The sequence below is a fragment of the Lepidothrix coronata genome, unplaced genomic scaffold, assembly GCF_001604755.1.
Source record: "Lepidothrix coronata isolate B3197 unplaced genomic scaffold, Lepidothrix_coronata-1.0 Scaffold128, whole genome shotgun sequence".
Lineage (NCBI taxonomy): Eukaryota > Metazoa > Chordata > Aves > Passeriformes > Pipridae > Lepidothrix > Lepidothrix coronata.
This window is the reverse complement of record NW_016690308.1, coordinates 2,334,538-2,342,991: the sequence shown is the minus strand read 5'-3', so window position 1 is coordinate 2,342,991 and position 8,454 is coordinate 2,334,538. Positions and strand designations below refer to the sequence as shown.

General features: G+C 38.3%; 1 protein-coding gene across 5 annotated transcripts in view; it reads right to left on the bottom strand.

Moving 5' to 3' along the window:
* Positions 1 to 8,454, bottom strand: part of DPP6 (dipeptidyl peptidase like 6) — a 547,876-nt gene that overhangs the window by 223,735 nt on the left and 315,687 nt on the right. The window lies entirely within an intron of this gene.

Genomic DNA, 8,454 nt, shown 5'->3' with positions numbered 1-8,454 from the left:
AGAGGAAGCACAATTGTCTTCTTGTAATCCTTCAAAAGAAGAAACTAAACCCTAGAATTCTTGATGTTTTGAGCATTTTTTAAAAATGCAGAAAGTGCAAGTATCAATACATTTATAAAATTTATATAAAATTTATATAAAATGAACGATATCTTATTCTGTGTTTACATGACCATTTAGAATGTTTCCTGCAATGGATTGTTTCCCTTGGGTTGCAGACAGCAGGGGAATCTTGTACAAAAGAATGCAGACTGTGATAGCCCGACAGTGATACAGAATTCAAAGCCTCACTACTGTGAATTTTACGGTTCTCTCTTCAGCATTTCATAAAAGGAAGACAATCAGAGAAAACAAAATGCATTTTCATTGATACTTCTAAAATTAACATTGACAGAAAAATTTTCAGCTGAACATCACTGTTTGATGTATCATTATATTATGAATGAAAATTAATTTAAAGATACCTCCTTTAAATTTAATAGATCCACTTGCATGAGCCAGGAGTGCAGGATTTGTCCACAAATACGACACAACCAGTAATATAAAGGCTTGAGAAGGTAGTAACTGTAATAACAACTTCTACTTGAATTATGTATCATTACAGATACATAATTAATACGCTTATGTAACTAGAAATTGAAAGAAGTGCAAAAGATATGGGTGAAAAAGGGGGCACAGAGTAGTTTGGTATTTAATAAATGCATTGGGATACAACTTGGATCATGTATATTCGTAACACATCTTGAAAAATTAAGCTTCCTCGTGACACTTTCGTCTGGCTCTGAAGTAGTTGGAAGCTCTTTGTCTCAACCGCATTTGGAGGAAATCAAAAGCATTTCCATGCATACGGAATCTCAATAATGCATATGAAAACAGATATCCTCACTCCACCACGCTTGTCCTCTTGGAGATAGCAGCTCACCAAAATAATAATGTTAGTTATTGAACAAATTCTATCTTTAATTGGAACTATTCCACACCTGATATTAGGCTTGTGTGCTTGCATTTATCTCATTAGTAGTTACTTGCTTCCCTTTCCCCTCAGTACCTCTTCTGCCCATCTCTTCCATATGGTCCATGCTGTCTTTCTGACAACAGCCCTTTGGGGGCCATGACTGTTGCTTACCGCGATTTTTATTCATGCCAGCACAATGCAGTTTAAATTGTTCCTGGCCTTCAGGTGGTATTTCCTTAATGTGTATTAATATAAAATAATAAAACACCTGTGTGGGATGGGAATATTCTGGATGCTTTGCAGAAATCAGAAGAAAGGCAGATCCTCCCTGAACCACTTATGACTCGAAATTCCAGTTTGGCAGCCTTTTCTCCACAAGTACATCCTGTGGGTAGACATGAATCACGAAGGATTAGTGCCATTCGTAGCAGCCTTTGCTCAGAGGCACATGTTCCTCCCTGCAGAGCCCTGGTGAAGCCATGTGGTGCTGCGTGGGCAAAATGTTCTGCTACATGAAAATCTGGGGCCATGAACTCTGCTGATGAGTGGTTATCGACTTTCTGGCTCTGGGCATCAGGGAAGTCCTGAATTTTCAAGAGAAGAAGGAATGACACACTGACTTCTGCACACCCATTTGAAGGCTAATTTTAATCTACCTCATTTTGGCTGGAAACCTTGGACACAGGCTGTGTGGATGACACAAGTAAAGCTGACATTTCACCAAAACTTTATGTATCAAGAGAAAAAAACACCAACAACAAAAGGCTGTAATTTATTAAAAAACTAAATAGCTGAATCAGAGAACATCAAAGAGTTTATGACGGGAAAAAAACCTTAAGAAAGCTAGTGTATCTCTGTTACTAGAACATGGGGAGATGGGCAGATTGATGGTGAAGAAAGAGAGAAAACTGTGGAAATTAAGGAAAGCTAAACATTACAGCTATAAATCTCCAGTAATATTCTGTGTGGGGATTATTGATTTGCCAAGCTCTAAAACTGTTTCCCTATTCAGACCTTCACAGGAAACAAACCTAATGCTTATGCTAATATAACTATCCAACAAAAACCCCACACATACGTGCAATTCCAGCTGGAAGCCATTAGTCTGCCTGGAGTCCTTCAAGCAAACTGCATTCTTTCAGGTGGAGATTTACCAAGCTGTTGAGTCTTTACTACATGACTTTTCTCTGCAATGTANAAAAGCTTCACACTTCATTTGTGGTGACATATGCTATTCCCTTGGGAATTACTACAGCCACCCAAGATTTGCAGCCCACTCCCAAGCAGCAGTATTCCTGTCACTGAGCACTATGAAATCTGAATTACTGTGGTTGAGGAAAACTTGTGGGACAACTGCTAAAAACTACAGAAATCTTGAGAAATGTAGCCAAAATTAACAACTTTCAATTCTTTTTTGCTCAGAATCTCAAACTTCTAGACGGACTCTTTTTCAACATTAAATCAACATTTGCTTATGCAGAGTTCACGAATTCTGGTTTTCTTATTTCCCTGAAAGTTCGTGTTGCTGAAAAGCGAGTACCAAATCTCTTCCAATACACACAAAAAGGGTCAGGGACCTTTACAGCTGTGATCTGGACAGAGTTACAGCCCAAGTCAGAGAATTGGCTGTGGAAATGGAAACCACTCCATGTGCTGATCAGCCAGATGGCAGATCAGCCAGACCATGAAACTGTTGGGTTCATGTTCTACCCATTCGCCCTTCAGAGGGATTAATTTGAGTTTCTTTATTCCTATACAGCCGCTAATTTTCATATTTGGACTTAATACTTTTGAAATCACTGTCTGTTCTGTCACATTTGGCTGAAATCAGCTGCTGAGTCCCACAGTTATTGGCAGAGATGGACAGAAAGCTGAAAGCATAGACAAACAGCATGGTTGCACATATCCTTCCAAATCAAGCCTAGAGATGGTTTTTCAATGAAAAGTTGTTGGTATCAATATGCAAACACTTTGTCCTACTAGAACGTACAGTTTCAGGTACAAACTAATCTTGCAAATCACTTTATTCTACTTTTTTGTCACATGCTATTTTGGATGTCATGGCCTATCCTGCTTGGTTTCCCTCTGCCATTCCAGAAAGATGCAGGTCTTTAGTTCTCTGTAAATGGTAGATGTCAATGCTATGCAAGTGCCTTGGGCAACTAAGGGCATGAAAGTGGCACTAAGCGTTTGCATTCAAATAATTGAATGCCATTCTTAACACTAGGGGAAAAAAAATACCCTCATAATCATATCTGAAGTAATTTGCAAACACAATGAATAACTGTGAGGTAATGACTGCCTATGTGTAACATCATTTTGGCCAAACTTAAAGCCAAGCTTTGACTTAAGGTCAAAGTATAAACATGTCTGACACAATGGCACCATCTTTCAACGGCACTAACTTCCAGATCTTAGAAATAAGAAAGGCTTTATATAATTAGCAGTTATCACAGCAATTCAGACTTCAGTCTGGTTCCTACTAGAACAGTCTCACATAAATTTGTATTTATGTGTGCTTGTAGGCCCTATCCTATAATTCCTAGAAAAAGACCGTAATTGATTTTTTGGCAATTCAAAATATAATGTAGGTCCATTAAACAAATAATATAATTTAATAATGACTCTGATGACTAATGCTATCCCTGCTTATAAGCAGCAATAAAATTTCTCAACATTATCCTTGCCCTGAAACAGTAGGGATGTTAAGAAAAATGCAAGTTTAATGCTTGAGGATGGTTTCAGGTTCATTGGTCAAAGGGGCTTAAGTGAGTAATGATTGTTTCACAGCATTTCAAATAAAATACCTTTATCAAAAAGAGAGAATTGCTTCCAACACAGCACTTCAAAGAATGTGCCCCAGCCACTGACAGAGTATTCCTAAAGGAACTTCCAACATCCTATTATTAATTCAAGCTTTGTGTAACACGCTTTGTGTAACAATGGCTTCTCCTGTGCAATAATTTTAAGCCAAAAGCATCTATCAAGGTCCATGCAGTGCTGAACAGCCATTTTTCTGTTTACAGGTATCACGTAAAATCATTAAATACCACACATTTTTCTAATATTAGTAATAAAATTGAAATAGCTCATTGAAATACAGTGAACTACTCATAACTAGTTATGTGTTTGCAACACAAAAAGTTGCAAAATATCATTATAATAAAAGGCAGCCCCTAAGCAGAACTAGAAGTTTGAGGAGGAAGCCACGTGAAGGCAATGCAGTTACTAACAGAGCAGACAGAATTAGATGCAGGAGTAGCAAATGTGCAATTTAAGACTTGTTGAATTGCCCCTGTACTTCAAGCATACTTCAAGCAAAACTGAACCCGTAAGTCTTTGCTTATAGATATTTGTAAGTAGATTGAAGACATTTCCCCACATTGATATGACAGGCATCCTCAGCTCAAGAGAGGAGTAAGGAGGGATGAAGGCATGGAATAATATTGAATCAGAGCTGTACTGAGAGAAGGTTCAGAGATACTAAAATTGTCCTGATTTTGACTACCTTTGCACCCACAAATTCCAGAATCCTTCCCTTATTGCTCTCAGTATTTCTCAGACATCGCGTCTTCAATAATTTGGATATCAGATGGGGAAAAAAAAAAATCAAGCCTGCAGCTAAATTCTGGAAAATATATGTCATCTAGAGCAAATTGCTAGGAAATAGAATTTTGCTGAACTATCACAGATCTGCAACAGTTCATGGAAGAAAAATAACATGAGCTTTTAGCAAGCATTGTAAGTTCCTGGGAAAGAAACCAACAGTCACAAAAGAAATCAATAGAACTAAAAAGACAACAGTGTTTCAAGTAGTAAGGTTTTGTGCTTCCAAATATCACTTACCTGGTAGGTATTTTTAAAATAAGACTAACATTTCAGGAAGCCTGTTGTGCCATTCCTGGTTACACTGCATTCTCTTCCTATTTACAAACAGGAATCCCAGTTCCCAGAATTACAAATTTGGTTTGGTTTTTAAGTGCTTTTTTTATTTTTTTATAGAGTTTTCTGTCATGCTCTGGAGAAGTTACAGTTGGAATATTTACACTGATTGCTGTAGGTATGACAGACCATATCCTGCTCACTTTAACAAAATAATCCCAATGGTGGAGCCATTTGCAGTGGCTGATGTAGGTGAACAGGTACTCTGCAAAGATTGGGATTGTCCCAATGGGATGGACCAACCTGCAGAACTGGAACAGCTCAAGAGTTGCAGAAACCTTCTAGCAGCTGAAAAAAGTTACTTCCTATAAACTCCCAAGAATTGTTCTGCCACAGCAATGATGAATGCTGTTCCTATTCAGCTGAGGAATAGCTTCTCCACCCAGTTCTAGAAAAGCAGCTGAAGTCTCAGAGTAAACAGAATGCGAAAATACATTAGTAATTAGCTTCACCATTAAAAGAGGTTTTGTAGTGCACACCATAATTCAATTGCTGGTGGAATATCATTTTCTTATGTCTTCTTTATCTTGTAGAAATTTACTGGGATCAAAGGTTTTACTCTCTCTCTTGCTAAATCAGCTAAGCTGGAACACGGGACTGATTTTTGATTCCTTCCGAGGTACAGACAGCAATCTCAGAGACGCCCACCAAAACCCTGGGTGTGCACTAGCACATGGTGTTTGGTCTCAGCCTTTCAGCAATATGATCTTGCTCCTTGTAAGAATAAGTCCTGAAGTGTGGTAGATAAAGAGAGATTTCAAACTATGAAATAACAGAGACTTCCAGAAGGTTGACTCACCTCTTACAGATGAGTGTATGTGAGTGCACACCACATGAAATCCCCGTTGCTTTTGAGAACACATTTAACACATAATATTAGAGACTTCATGATGCATTCCTGTTGTGCAAGAGAATGAAACCTTGTTATTCCTAAGACTAATTTATATAATTTCTGTCTAACATTAAAAGTCCTATCATCATACCGACTGCTGCTATCTCATTAGGGTTGATAGAAATGTTTGGGGGGTTTTTTTGCAATAACAAACACAATAAGAAATGAAACAATACATAAATGTGATTTAAAATAGAGAGTACGGTACTCATAAAACAGAGAGAGATGAGATAGTAGGAGAGAGGGAATAATGACATCACTTTGTTCAAATTCCCCTCTGAATTGTGTTGCCAGAACTACTGCAGGCAAAAAGCAATGCAGAGCCTCTCTTTTGTGCCATCATCCAGTCAGGCTTGCTGAGCTGCATGTTGAACTTCCCTCCTGAATACAACAATGAGAGAAAAGAATCCACTTGCAAGTGCACTTTTCCTCCTTTTCAGAGTCCCAGTGAAGAAAACACTGATTTTCAAAAAGTCACACTCTTTTGGGATGAGCACGTTATTTGTTCCCATTGATTGTTCCTGGCTATTATAATGCTTTCAGAGTATAACCCTGTACTTTAGGATCCTTATAAACCCCAGAAAGAATGTGACCTTTCTATTATCTTATTTTTTTCTGTTTCACTGTTTTTGCTCATCATCAACATGATCTCTTAACTACTTCTTCATTTCTTTGGAAACAGAGACCATTATAATGACCAGAGCTACTTGATATTATTACAATATGAATAAATACAAGATAACCTAAGAACAGGTGTTAGATTTTGTGGTTGAGAATGGAGGGTATTGGAAAGTCAGTCAGAAAACTTAATGAAAATTTAAACAATGATTTCCCAGAAAAGACAGTATCTTCATCCAGTCTAGTCACTCTAGATGTGGTCATCTCTGAAACAGAATTCAGCATGATAGACCCTGTCCAGCACAGTAAAGAAACATTCCCCTATGATGCATATCTCAGTTTGTAGCTGGGTGTATCTCTGTACTGAAAGATTATTATTGCTATTTGATACCACAGCTCCCCATGGGAGGTAGAACCCACAAAACAATGGAAAAAAGGCAGGGTGCTAGACCAGTGGCTTCCATGAGTGAGGGAGCTGACAGGTGTTTTCCAAAGCACCCTTTTAGTTTGTGAAAGTGGACAGCTTCCTGGGGTTAAGACAGGTATTTCAATCCAATTGCTAGTCTCACGGTGAGGAATACTTCTATTTTCTTCTGCTACTTCTAAGGAAATAGTGTTTTCCCTGCGAGGTCCTATAAATTGCAGCAGTTAAAATAGCTCTTCTTTACTGCTAAGAAAATGTGCAGGATCAGGGAGTCTATGTCAAGGGTATAGTAGAAAATTGTGCTGGTGGTGGAAGGAATGCACTGTAACATCAACTTCAGCACACTCTGATTTCCAAAGTCCTGAAGAGACATAGTAGGCGCCATGAATGCGCTATGACAAAAAAAATATGTCTTCTGCAGAGGAAGACAATTATTTGCTAATAATGTAAGACATTGCTTATGTAAAAGGGATAGAAAAAGTCTTAAATTGGTGAAGGAAAAAAAGGTAAAATATCAGCATGCAAGCTGGAAGACTGTATCTGCAAAGAAGATGAGAAGCGAATTAACACTGCTAAAATTAAAGTTCTGACCCAACAGCTCAGGATTCTGCCAGTGACTCTGCTAAAGATTCTGTGTCTGACTTTGAGGAATTCTCTCCTCTTCAGTGAATGTAAAACAAATTCCGCTCTCTGCAGGCCAGATTCTGCCTCTGTGTGTAAAACAGGAATAAGAAAACTCCATTTGTCAATTTGTAGTTCCAGATCTTCATGGCAATGACTGATAAGAACCTGACACAATGGGGGTTTGATCTCTAATGCTTTCTGTAATGCAAACAATACTAAAACTTGACTCTGGGTCATTTAAATACCACTCAGTGCGTGTCAGATAAAAGCCTCTGTAGGTTACCTCAAGGTTTCTGATGTTCAGAATCGGGTCAATGGAATTCTGCATTCAAGGTTAATAAGAGAAATTGTGCATACTCATGTTATGCACTAGCAAACAACAATAAACACTGCCAATACCTAATTTTAGCACCTCACATACAAGGTTGTTTTTAATAGAACAAGCTAACAGCCCTTAGGAATGACAAGAAGTTCACTGAGTTCAAGCATTGAGGACTGCATTTTTTCCGAGTGTATTTTTCAGACAACGTGCAGCATAAATCCTGGTTTGTGACTAGAAAATACTCAACACTGGTCTAGCTCTGCTCCCACTAAAGTCATCCATAAAGTCCTGTTATCTTTACTGGCAACAGAAATAGGACAGAGCCAAGTGTTTCTGAAAATTCTATCTATATTCAACAATAAGAGACAAAAATCTACCTTTAAGCTTAAGGCTCACACACAGGCAGTAAATTGGTCAATATCACATTTAAGCCTCAAGGTCCACAAGCTGTAATTCAGCCCCCTGTGCATTTGTGCTGTGCAGGAGTCTAATTATACATCCTACATCTTTCAGCTGCCTCAGACATTGCACCAAGTGGTTGGTGCTCACATGTAATGAGGTCTCTTCAATATTTCATTTGATCCTCACCGGTGTGTGTGTGGCCGTATTTGCAGCACACAATCCCAACCTGCTTTAAAGGCAGAGTTATCAATTTTCTCATAGCAGTTTCTATGGAG